We start from the raw sequence: 13,786 nt of genomic DNA on the forward strand, positions 1-13,786 counted from the left end.
CGCGCTGAGCATGCGCAAAGACGTTGGCGCGGTGGGTGTGGCTCCCCTCTGGCCCAACCGCCGCCCTTCCTCCTCTCTTTCCCGCGCCCCGCCCACTAGCGCAAAGTCTTAGACGCGCATGCGTTACCGTGGCCCGGGAGGCGGAACTGCTGCATCCGGGTACTCGGGGACCTATGCTGCGCGGTGAGGAGGCTTATGTTCTCTTCATTGAAAGCAGTAAGGTGAGGGATCTTCTCGCGGCGGGGCAACTGGCTCGGGCCTCATGCCGGGCCGGTGCAGGCAGGGTCAGGGTCATTGCCTCCACCCCCTGGGAAGTTGTAGACTCGGGCTGAACCTTCCTGGACCCTTCGCGACTCCTTCCTGACCTGTGTCCAGAGGCTGGAGAGGGCGACCGCGTGGGGTTCCGTCAGGCTTCGGGACAGCGCCCTTCAGCGGATGTCGCGTCATCTCTGTCAATGCAGTATTAACTTAGAAAAGGTTGCTCGCGCCCACGTTTTCCCTACTAGAGTTTAAGAAAGATGGAGACAGACAATGGGAGATACCCACAGTTGACCTAAAACCTGAGAAGTCAGAATGACGTCCGAGAAGTCAGTTCCGAGGCTTGGTGTTGGGGATTAAACAACTGTGACATTTATTTCCAGGATTTGTAAATAGAATACATCCAAACATACTGACGGTTAATAAAGCATGACAATTGCCTTAAAATAACTTTTCATTGAATAAACTAATCACATCTGTAAATAGAGCCATTCTGTGAGCTCCTTTGCAAGTCAAGAGTGGCAGTTTTACAAAAGTTACTTTCTTTGGAGGGAGATACAAATTCACTTTTCCCTTGTTCATCTTCACCCCACATTCCCAAACAGGCAAAGAAATGGAGGGAATAAAAACCTTATTACAGAATCTGCACCCACCCACGCGATCTGCCTTGGCATTGTCCACAGTATCATAAACATCTCCAAGGCAGCATCACGATGGAAATCATTCTTAAGGAAATGTTTAGAAACATTTTTCTAAATGGCATCACAAGTAAACCGAGAAGACACAGTGCCCATCTGCCAGGAACTTTTGCTGAAAGTTGTCATGAAGCTGTGTGAGTGGATGGAAAAATTAAATGAGTTTCAGATTTGACAAGTGTAAAAAGGATGTGTTCGGGGAAATAATGTGAAACCTTACATATAAGATGATGGCATCTTAAGCTTTTGGTTATTGAAAAGGACAGGGGTGTAGGAGTCTCTGTAAATGATTCAAAATATCAGTCAAATGTGTGCCCAAAATAAGGGGACCAGAAAAATCCTAGATGTTAACAGTAAGAATATTGGAAACGCAATGGAAAGCATTACCTTGCCCTTGAGCATAATATTAGTATGTTTGTATCTAGAATATGTGTAGTCTACCTGAGTTAAAGTCTGCAAAGAATGTCAGTGTTTCTTTATTTTTCTAAGCAATATAGTATTTTCTGATCATCTATCCCCTCACTTGATTCAAAATCCAGTTTTGGTTATCAGTAAAGCATCTTGCAGAGACTTTGTAGGCTAATGCAGGCAGAAATGACATCTCTTGACAATAGCACATCTTGCCATCCAAGAATGTGACACTTTAATACATTTGTTTAAAAATTTTTAGGTCCTTCATTGTGGTAGGCAGATGAATAGCCCCCAAAGATGTCCACACCCTATTTCCCAGAACTTGTGAATTGGTTACCTTACAAAAGGATTTTTGCAGATGTGATTAAAACTAAGGACCTGGTGATGACATTATCCTGAATTACATACAGGGCTGGGCGAAGTCAGCCCAATCCAATCACAGGAAAGATTCAAAGCCTGAGGATGCCACACCCTTTTGCTGCATCTGAAATGTTGAGGGCTATCTGCAAGGTCCTGAGAAGCCTCTAGGAGCTAAGGTCGGCTCCTAGCTGACTGTCACCAAGGTAACAGAGGTCTCAGTCCCACAACCTCATGGAATTGAATTCTGCCAACACCTGAATGAGCAGGGTGTTGGAGATTTTCCCCTGGTCTCCAAAAGGAACATAGCCCTGCTGACATCTTGACTTTTGCCCGGTGAGACTTCTCACCTCCAGAACTGTAAGATAATAAACTTGGTTTGATCTAAGCCACTGAGCCTGTGGTTATTTGTTACTGAAGCAATAGAAAACTAATACTTCCACTGAAATTTTATAGCTTTTTTCATCCACATCTTGCTCTTGTCTTGCTAGGTATATTCTGAAATATTTTAATGGTATTTGCAGATTGTGAATAGAATCCTTTTTTTACAGGTTCATTTTGTTTCATGTACATAACACCTAACCAAATTTTTACACCCAATATGAAAGATTTTTTTCACTTGATAGGTAAATTCAACTCATTTACACTTATTAGAGTAGCTGCAATATGACATCACTTCAGTAGTGTATCTTATTTATTTTACTTTGCTTTTTTTTCTCACTTTTTCCCATTTTATTTTGCCAGCCTGATCAAATTTCTTCTTTTTCCTCCCTCCCACTATTCATTTAGAGGTTCTGCATGCCATTACTGGTTTCCTGGCTACCTTTTTTTTTTTTTTAAATCTCTACCAAACATTTAAACCTGTTCCTCCTCCCCTCCTGTCTCCTTCCACAAATATTTATAGAATGTCTATTGTATTAGATGCAGTTAGGTAGGTTAAGAAAAATTTAGTGGCTCTCCTACTAAAATTAAATTTTTTTCATTATTTAAAAAAAAATTTTTTTTAATGTGTATTTACTTTTGAGAGAGAGAGAGCACCAGCTGGGAGGGTGAGAGAGAGAAGGAGACACAGAATCTGAAGCAGGCTCCAGGCTCTCAGCTGTCAGCACAGACACGACACGGGGCTTGAAGTCACAATGTGAGATCATGACCTGAGCCACAGTCGGACGCTTGACCAAGTGAGCCACCCAGGTGCCCCTTTCATTAATTTTCATGACGGCTAATTTTGTAACAAATGAGAAAATCCAAAGATATACAAAATAAAAGCTAATAATCCATTCCTTGGAGATATGGCATCCTCCAAAAGAGGTCCCCATTATTTTGCCCATAAATTAGAGGTAACCAATGTTAACAGTTAGCAAGCACCGTTGTGGATTTTTAGGAGTCTGGGCTCATTCTAAACAAATTTATTTAAAACTTGCTATAACCAATAGTCTTTAAGATAAATCATATATAGGTCTAATTTTTTTCTATTTATCGGCTGTATAATATTCCAGAGTCTGGAAATACCAGAAATTAATATTCTATCCCCTATTGCTTATTCACGGACAGTCACGTGGTATCCAGTTTTTCCACCACTGAAAACTACGCCTTGGAACCAATGTTGGATTCTGAAAACAGCAGTGGTAGCAGAGCTCCTCTGAATCCTCCTACTCCATGCTTTTAAGGTCAACAGAGCTATGTTCAGGATACAGCCTGGAGCAGCTGATTGCAATGAAGACCCCAGCCCTATCTGAGGAGTCACTTCCAAGATACATGACATCGTAGCTCAGGTGTAAACTCAGCTCTCTCCGACCAAGAGGATCAGAGGAGCTTTCAACCAAGGAGGCTCATCTAAAGAGTGAGCTGCAAAGAGGAAAAAGTGCAGAGTGATTGTGACACAGAAGAAGACCTATCCATTGACCTTACATCACAGACGAGTTGACATCAGACATCTCTGTTGTTAGAGCTGCTGTAGAATGGTTGCGAATAGTCACCAGTGCAGCATTCAAGGTAAGTAACATGAAGATCAATAAACTCCAGTCTGATGTGACATTCCTTCTAGTATGTCCCAAGGAACTCCTGCCATTGGTTCAGCCATCACCCATGTGGGCTCATGCCTCCACTGCCTACAATTACTGAGCCGCGCTATGGCTGAGCTGTTACTCCTACAGCTCCTCCTGATGACTATGTCTCAGGTTGGTAGCTCTGGCCTGGAAATATCACACTTATAATGCTGTTTAAGAGGCACCCCTCGATATATCCAGCTTATATCTGTTTCCTGCCATGAAGACTTACCACATGAGGATGTTATCTGTGACATCACCACGGAAGCTTCTGCCTCTGTCCCCATAGCAGCCGCCATAGAGAGGTGTTAGGGATTCTGTACTGTCATTTGGCTTTGAAGAAGCCAGGAAAGCAAGCGACCAGCACACAGATCCAGATGTGTATCTGCCAATATCATTCCCAATAACCCACAAAGGTGCAATTACTAGTGGTGTTATTACAGTATAAGGACTGATGGGTGCCTCTGCCTAGCTAAGAATGTAACATTTGTGTCCATGCCTAATGGCCGCCTATATCACTCATTTGAGAGTTACTCCATTCCACACAGCAATATAACTCTTCAGTGCACACCTTGCTCACAAGGGTGCTGCTACTTAATCAGACAAGCTGTCTCAGCCATTCTCCCCTGAATGTCAGAGGAACCATAATTAACCATATGTGGATTATGTTACATGACCTTCACAAGGAATTTGACTTCAATAATGGCACATCATGGGAGGCAAATTAACTAGAGAATGTCAACTGGTCCAGAATGGAAAGAGGCAAAGTACTGCACAAGGCTACACTACCCATGCTGTAAAAGACTTCCTTTTCGAAGGTTACATATCACGCAGTCTACTGTATACCTGCTCCCCCAAGTCCTTTCACAGCCTTTACGTGACCATGCTCGATTTTTGCGACCTTGGCTCAACAACCAATCCCAGCTACTGTCTCAGGAGACTCAGCACTTGTCTGGCCCTGTGTAAAGATGAACTATTCTGTCTTCAACCCAACAACAACTGACCTTTACTTCAAGGTACAATGCAGTGAAGCCATGATGCTCTACCAGTGGAACAGGATCTTTTACAGCGCTTTGCCTTCCAGAGACAAAGGATGACACATATCAAGCAGTCTGGCCAATAAAACACATGTTCTTGGAGTAGTCACCCCAGCCATTGCCCCCGTTTTCAACAACCATTTCATCAAAGCACATTAATGGGTAAGTTTTTACTGGGAGACATCCATCAGGATCTTATAGTAAGGTCTCATGTGCTGGATCCATTGTATTATGCAATTGGACCTAAAGCCGATTTCTCTGGAATATTCCATGCATCTCATGATGAGTGCACCCACTTCAATAGTACTTTTTGGCACATTAGATTACCTTAATTTCCTTTCCTCTGTCCACAAGCCTGGCTTGGGAAATTGACCTCATGGACAGCTTGGCTGGGTAGGATTTTAAACCAAAGTCACATGCCACTTTAAGTACTGGCACTTTTACCGTTATATGATAAAATCCCAAAAGTGGAATTGCTGACACTTCAATGTATAGAATTGCTGGGTCATTATATTGTACACCTGAAACGAATATCACACTGTATGTTAATTATACTCGAATAAGCAAAAAGAATGAATTTTGGGGTTAAAGGGTCTATGTGATTTAATATATTGCCATATAATTTCCCAAGAGGTTGTCACAACGTAGGAGAGAAAGCCATTCTAACACCCCAGACCAAGTTCATTTTCCCCATTAGAGGTTATCCTATTTTCCTGTGCCTCGTTATTATTAGGATTTATCACAACTGTAATAATTAGTTTTAATTCATTTTGTATCATTTTCCTGGTAGAACATAAATTACATAAGGACAGGCTTGTTTTTATTGAACTCCAGCATTCCAGACAGTGCACTGCATATAGTAGGCACTCAGTGTTTACTGAATACACAAATGAAACAGAATCTCAAGTAAGTCTTGAAGGATATGCAGAGAGAAAGAAAGGGACTATTCTAGAGAAGAACAAAGGTCTTAGAAAAATCTCAGAAATGGAAATGTCCATTTTATTATTTGGGGACAAAGTAAGTGACCTTGGCTAGAGCACAGAGTTTGTGGTGGGGAGTTTTGAGAAGATAAAACTGGAGAGTAAATAGGTAAATAGCTGTACTTAATTGGATTGGAAAGAAGAAATACTTGCAGGATTTGAGGAATAAAAATCAAAAGGCTTTTAGTTACATATGCTCTCCTTAAACAAATACTTAAAACAGTCAGCTATACTACAAAAAGCATAATCCCACATCTTATTATGCACTATAGAATACAACGATAAAATACTGTCTTTAATGAACACATTTAGCTTCCTTTCTACAACTTCCAGAATCCTCTGTCATGACAAATTAATTTACTAGAGGAATGTTAAACTCTTTATTTTTCCTTGACATTCTGAAAAGATCTTGATTAAAACTACATGAGGGGCGCCTGCATGGCTCAGTAGGTTAGGTGTCCAACTCTTGATGTCGACTCAGGTCTTGATCTCAGGGTCATGAGTTCGAGCCCTGCATTGGGCTCCACGCTGGGTGTGGAGCCTACTTTAAACACACACACACACACACACACACACACTACAGGAAACAACAGGGCATAGAGGACACTGACGATAGTAATTTCTATGGCATAGTGGTAATGAAAACCAGTAGGCTCAATAAAAAATGTGGGAAAAGAGGTGTCAAGATAGGTTTAGATAAATTAGACAACTCTTGAAATTGAAATGCAATGTACTTACCAGAACACTCATCCTTTTAAAGTATACAATCCAGTGGCTTTTAGTATATCTACAATGTTGTGCAATCATCACCACTAATTCAAGAACTTTTTTGTCACCCCCAAAAGATATCCCCTACCCATTGGTAATTGTACCTCATCCCCCTCCTTCCCCAGTCCCCAGCAACCACTAATTTACTTTCCGTTTGTATGGATTTACCTATTACGGACATTTCATATAAAAGGAATCACGTGACGTGTGGTCTTTTGTGTCTGGCTTCTTTCAGTTTAGCATGTTGTAGCATGTGTCCATACTCCATTCCCTATTATGGCTGACTAATATTCCATTGTAGGGATATACCACATTTTGTGGAGGGTTTTTATTATATTTTTTTCACATTTTGTTTATCCATTCATCAGTTGATGGACATTGGGTTGTTTCTACTTTGGGGCTATTTTGAATAAAGCTGCTATGAGCATCCACGTACAAATTTTTGTATGAACATATGTCTACAGTTCTCTTGGGTAAATACCTAGGAGTGGAATTGCTGGGTCACTTGAGAATGCTATGTTTACCTTTTTGTGGGATTGTCAGACTGTTTTCTACAATGGCTGCTCCATTTTACATTCCCACCAGTATTGTATGAGGGTTCCAATTTCTCTACATCCTTGCCAACACCTTATATTTTCTCTTTTTAATTACAGGGGGTATGAATTTAGAGATTTACTGTAAAGAGAAAAAAAGAATTGGGGTGGTGGCTAGGGAAGGTGGTTGAATCAAGCTTTTGTTTGTTCATTTGTTTTAAGAGGGGCCATATTATAGTGTATTCATCTACTGATGGAAATAATCTAGTAGAAAGGAGAAAATGGACGATGTGGGAGAGAGACTGGACAGTTGTGGGGACCATATCATTGAGAAGGAGTGAGGATAGGCCTGGTGAACAAGTGGAGGATCTGGCCTTACATGGGAACACAGACAGTTTATCCAACATAAAAGGTAGTGCTATGGTCTGAATGTTTGTGCCCTCTCCATTCATGTGTTGAGATCTACCCCCCAAAGTGACTGAATTAGGAGGTGGGGCCTTTGGGAGGCTATTAGGTCATGAGAGTAGAGCCCTCATGATTGGGATTAGTGCCCTTCTAACAGAGACCCCAGAGAGATCCCTCACCCCTCCATCAAGTGAGGACACAGTGAGAAGTCAGCAGTCTATAACCCATAGGTCTTCACCAGAACCTGACCATATGGCCACATGATCTTGGACTTCCAGCCGTCAGAACAATGGGAAGAAAATTTTTGTTATTGTAAGCCACCCAGTCTGTATGACCTAGGACAGGTGGGAAGGCAGAGCATGACTACAGCTGGAGGTAGGATAGCTCGGTGGTGAACACTTGTGGAAATCCCCTTGAGATTTTACCCCCTTAGCTGAGATTGAAGAGAGGCAGGAGATACTAGGGTCTGAAGAGAAAGAAGGGCCAGCACAGTCATCTAGGGTGACACTGACTAGACATAACAGGACAGTGAGGCATCATTCAAACCCACTTGAATTTGTGATCATTAGTTGAAAATGAGACCAGTCAGTATTTTCCCCAGCATCTGATCTTCTCTTACCATATTAGAAGTTTTCAGTATTTAAATGAATGAATAGAGTTAATATTGAGTTTATATTACATGCACAAAATACACTTTTTAATTTGCTACTTCTCTGTTAATTGGAACTGGTTCCTGCTAGATTTTGTTAAAATTAACGACTTAAGATAATAGCAAAGAGTAGCACACCCTGGTTCAGTTTTTCTGTTCAAGGTAATTAGACTAAGCAAAGATTTTATTTTAGTGCTGTTATTTCTCTTGAGGGTAATGTTGCTGAATAAAAAAAAAAATAAGAATGTGAAACTGACTAGTTTTGAATCTTTCCATCTACATATTTTTTTCAGAAAAGGAGAAGAGAAGTAAATGGTAACTTCTTTAAGGATCTGGGATTCTCTAGAAATTCCTAGAATTCTGAATTATGCTTCATCATCCATTCATTTATTCAGTCAAAAGACGTTTCTCAGTATTTCCTCTTTTACCAGTTACACGAAAAATGAAACTAAATTAACTAATTTTTTTAATGTTTATTTATTTTTGAGAGGGAAGGAAGGGTAGAGAGAGGGAGACACAGAATTCAAAGCAGGCTCCAGGCTCTGAGCTGTCAGCACAGCTGACAGGGGGTTTGAACCCATGAACCGTGAGATCATTACCTGAGGTGAAGTCGGATGCTTGACCAACTGAGCCACCCAGGCACCCCCAAAATGAAACTAAATTAAATATGATTCCTACCATGAAGTACATCACAGGCATCTGGATATTACACTGTTTTTAGAAAAGGCAGATACACTTTTATTTCAACCAATTCTTTTAGAGAACTTGGTTCTATGTAGCATCACAGAAAATTAGCACTGATAAAGAATGTCATGAAATTTATAAAGTAAAAATTTCAAAGACATCAATAAGTTTACTTCCTTTATATTTTAAATCTTTCTGGGAGGATCTCTACTTGTTTAACTGTCAACAGTGTACTCCTAAAGACTGCTTTGTCACAACCACAATCATGTGCTTCATGGAATCTTAATGAGAATATACTATTACAGTCTTAAGATTTTTATACTTTCCTTTTTGAAGAGCCTTTCAAAGAATCAACGGTTTTGTGAACCTAGTAGTGTCTGTGTTTCAGACTTTCATGGAGTCCAAGGGCAGAAGCCCATAATCATTTGGCCGCAGGACACACAGATGGACGGTGTGTGGCAGTGTTTAAATGCTGATGCCACAGTTCCACACTGCAAATGCATCCACGATATTTTTCTCTTGCTCTGTCACAGTGTGTTTGCCAAACAGGACATGGAAAATGAATAGGCAGTTTTCTTGCACAATTCTTAATAAACGGTCAAAATGAACTCCATTGCTTAAGAAAAGCATAAACACAATTTAGTCCCCGAACATGCCTGTATATAGGTTGTTACTGTGGGGGAACCCTGGTATTAGTACCCAAGTATTATTTTCATTGAAAATTCTGAAAGATCAAGATTCTTTTTTCCAATAATCCTTAACAAATAAAAATAAAAATGAACACGCTATTAAATTATCAAAGTTTCACTTTTATAACTAAGAATTATAGATTAAAAAATTTGTGAATTTATTTTTCTGGGACTTTTAAATTATGAGCATTATTTGAATGAAAGAGAACCAATTTATTGATTTTTTTTTTTGTCTTCACGCCCAGTGCAGAGTCCAATGCGGGGTTGAACTCAGGACCCTGAGATCAAGACCTGAACTGAGATGCTGAGATCAAGAGTCAGATGCTCAACTGACTGAGCCATCCAGTCGCCCCTCTATTGTTTAAAACTGAAATACAGTTTTATTTTATGGATTTTTTTCCTCATATAGTACATAAAATAATGAATTTGATGCCACTCCCCAAAACATGGGGGGGGTGTACCTTCCTTATTATCCTTCACATTCTAAAGTGATTAATATCTTCACTCATGGTGATTGATTTCAGACTAGGTAGTGTAAACAACAGAAATTTATTTTCTTCCACAGCTTTGGAGGCTGGAATTTCAAGTGCAAGGTGCTGGCAGGGTTAGTTTCTGGTGAGGCCTCTCTTTCCTAGCTTGTAGATGGTTAGCTTGTCACTGCGTGCTCACGTGGCCTTTTCTGTGAGCATGTGTGCCCCGGGTGTCTCTTCCTCTTCTTATAAGGACACCAAGTCCTATTGGATGGGGGCCCCACACATGTGACCTCATTGAACCTTAATGACTCCTTTAAAGGTCTTATCTTCAAATATTCAGGTTGGGGCTCCAACATATGAATTGGGAGAGGGGGACACAATTTAGTCCATAACGGATTTGGTAGATAATTTTAATTTGTGGTTATTGTCTTTGTATATAAACTTTCTCAGTATTTCTCTGCCTTTCAAATACGCTATCATAAAGACTGAGAAAATGTGGTTCCTTATTTCCCACATTGCCATTCCATCCCAGTTTATTATAATAAAGATAGGTCTATTCAGTGCTCAGTGTATTCCAGGAACTGCCCCAGATTCTGGGACATATCCATGAAAGAACCAATGCCCCTGTTCTTAGCTCATAATGTGACCAGACCTTTAGAAATTCAGAAAATTGCTACCTTCAAAGACATCTAGCAGTTCAGGAGTCCCAGATTGTGAACTTTTTAAATTATTTTTTTAATGTTTATTTGGCGGGGGGGGGGGGGGGGGAGACAAAGAGAGAGGGAGACAGAATCCAAAGCAGGCTCCAGGCTCTGAGCTGTCAGCACAGAGCGTGACATGGGGCTCGTACTTACAAACAGCAAGATCATGACCTTAGCCAAAGCTGGACGCTTACCCGACTGAGCCACCCAGGCACCCCTGAGCTACCTTATTTAACAACTCAACTTGCTTGTTTAAAAAAAAAAAAGTATTTTATTCATTAATTAACTTACTCAGCCAATGTTTATTGAGTGTTAACTTTGAGCCTAAGGTATAGCAATAAACAAATTGGATAAAGTATCTGGTGTGATGAAACTTGTATTTTCATGGAAGAGACAGACAATAAGCAAATAAAGAATATAATGTCAGGTAGTGATAAGTATTTTGAAACAAAGCGAAGGTGAAAAGATGACTTGTGGGGGAGACTGCTCTGCAAGATAGGGTGTGAGGACTGCCTCTCTTAACAGGAAACATCTGAGCAGAGACTTGAAAGGAGTGAAGGAGCTCACTGTGCGTGGGGGATGAACGTTCCCAGTAGAGAGGCCAAGTGCAAAGACTCTAGGGCAGGAGCACGGGGTATTTCAGGGTCTGCAGCCAGTGCAACTGAGCCAGGGGGTAAAGTAGTTAAGTGATGGTACTGCTGAGGTGGCCAGGAGCTAGCGCATGAATGCTCTTGTAGGATTTTATTCTCCAAGACGAGAAGCCATTGAAGCATTGGAGAACAGAAGTCGTAGAATCTGACTTATATTTTAAAGCCTCTCTGGCTGCTCTATGGAGAAAAGATGGGGGAGTGGAGGCCTAAGATAAAGCAGGGAGACCACTGAGTGGTTAGAGTGAGAAATGATGGTGGCTTGCACTAAAATGATAGCATGGAGGTGGTGTGTGTGTGTGTGCATGCGCATTTAAGGTAATCACAGCAGGTGTTACTATAACTGGTAATTTTTTTTAACGTTTATTTATTTTTGAGAGACAGAGCATGAGCGGGGGAGGGACAGAGAGAGAGGGAGTCACAAATTCCAAAGCAGGCTCCAGGCTCTGAGGTGTCAGCACAGAGCCTGACGCAGGGCTTGAACTCACAGACTGCGAGATCATGACCTGAGGCAAAGTTGGACGCTTAGCCAACTGAGCCACCCAGGCGCCCCCTGATTGGTAATTTTTAATCACAAAATGTTACACATAAGAAATCATCAACACCTACAATATTCATGACCGGTACTCCTCAAACCTGTCCATCAAAAACAAGGGAAGTCTGAGAAACTGTCACAGCTACTACATATTAACCTTATTCTTAGGGCATTTTCAACTACAGTAACTCTGTGAAGAGCACTTTAGCTTCCTCTTCTAACCCCAACAAGAGGTAGTGCTACTCAAAGTCAATCTGTTAAAGACTTAGAGACACAGAGATTGAAGAAAACTGGGCTATCGCAGTCATCCTCCGAGGGAACAGTCTCCAAGTTTTTCGTGATTCGCTTTCGGACAGGCTAAAGCTACTAGGAGAACTAGGGCTAACCCACATCTACTTCCATTTCAATCTCATTCCATTATCCATATGAATTGAACTTTAAAACATTGTAAACTTGAACTTCAGTAAGATATTGAGAATTTTCCAGACAGCATCGTTGTACAAGTTGGCTTTGGTATCTCACGGGCATGGGTGATAACCCATAGCATAAGTTTAACTGCAAAGTTGGAAACTTAAACTTTAGCAAGTTATTAGATGTTTCTGGATAGAGGTGCAGGGTTTTGTGGGTTCTGCTGTCCCGTAGGCACTGGTGCTAACTGGCAGTATTTGGCTAAGTCTTTGTGCATGCGGTTTTCTTCAGGAGTTCTCTGTTGCCTATAAAATAATATAACATCTAAGATTTGCTTCAAAAGAATCCAGTGAGGAGGGTTGGATACGTGTATAGATGAAACAAGATTGGCCAAGCGTTGATAGTTGTTGAAGCTACATGATGAGCAGATGAGGGTCTATTATCCTGCAATATGTACTTCTGTGTATGTCTGGAGTTTTCCGTTATCAAAAGTTTAAAAAAATATAATTATTATTTACATTATAAAAGACAAGCCTGGTGAGTAATAGGATCTAGCTAGCAATAAAGTAATGAAGGGAAGGGCAGGTGGTACAGCTTGTAGATTGTTCTTTTTTCTACACCGTCTTCTTGTAGGTCAGCATATGCGGACATAGCTCAACTACGCGACACTACCCCTGGAAGCTTCAATATCACAACCTCACTTCTGGCTCTAAGGTCTTATACACATCTCCATCCCCAACTATGAGGTTTCTTCATAGGCAAGAACTGGTTTGCAGGGACTAAGGCAATAAGAAGCCTCTGACTTATTCAATCTTCTATTATAAGGGTGAGACTTTTATGGCCTCGGGTTTTCAGGGGTACTGTGGAAGCGGTTTAGAAGGATCAATCTGAATTTTAATGGGTTTGACACTTCTGATTTTTTCCCCCACATCTGTGAAAAAGGCCCACAGAGTAGCAGGGATTTCAGAGAGATCTATAGCATCTACACTTCCATCGAATTTAATAGTCTCCTCAGGACAATCAATTTGGACTTGGAGAACACATCATGCTTCAGTGTCTGATGAGTCTGGAAACTCTATCTCTCCTGAGGAAAATTTTATGTGGCCTCCTAATATAGAAAGCAGGTCTCTACCTAGGAAATTCACAAGGGCAGTATCACATAATAGAAAGGTATGACTCAGAGAGAGGGCCAAGGGTAACAGCTATGGGTTCCAGTAAGGGAACTCTTTGAACTTGACTAGAAACTCCCACCACAAAGATATTTTTATTACTCCAAGGTAGTTCTTCATGTATAATGGTAGGGTTTAAAGGAAATAGAGTTGCTCCGGTATCTATCAACAAGGTAGAAATTTCTCCATTTAAGTTTAGTTTAATTTTCCCTGTTGATTTAAGGAATATTGAAGTAGCTTACCAGGCAACTTCTCAGAGCTCTATCAGTGTTGACAGTTATCACCAGAATCTGGGAGCTGAGGGCACTCTCTTACAGGGCAACTGGATTGTTTAACAGGCGC

At 40.9% G+C, this 13,786-nt stretch overlaps 1 long non-coding RNA gene across 1 annotated transcript; it reads left to right on the forward strand.

Moving 5' to 3' along the window:
* The first annotated feature begins 122 nt into the window (after positions 1–122).
* Positions 123–12,042, forward strand: LOC106977631 (uncharacterized). Its single transcript, XR_008293053.1, has 3 exons — positions 123–2,899; positions 3,273–4,965; positions 9,757–12,042. It is a non-coding gene; the product is annotated as an uncharacterized LOC106977631 (long non-coding RNA).
* Positions 12,043–13,786: the final 1,744 nt, after the last annotated feature.

The sequence above is a fragment of the Acinonyx jubatus genome, chromosome C1, assembly GCF_027475565.1.
Source record: "Acinonyx jubatus isolate Ajub_Pintada_27869175 chromosome C1, VMU_Ajub_asm_v1.0, whole genome shotgun sequence".
NCBI lineage: Eukaryota > Metazoa > Chordata > Mammalia > Carnivora > Felidae > Acinonyx > Acinonyx jubatus.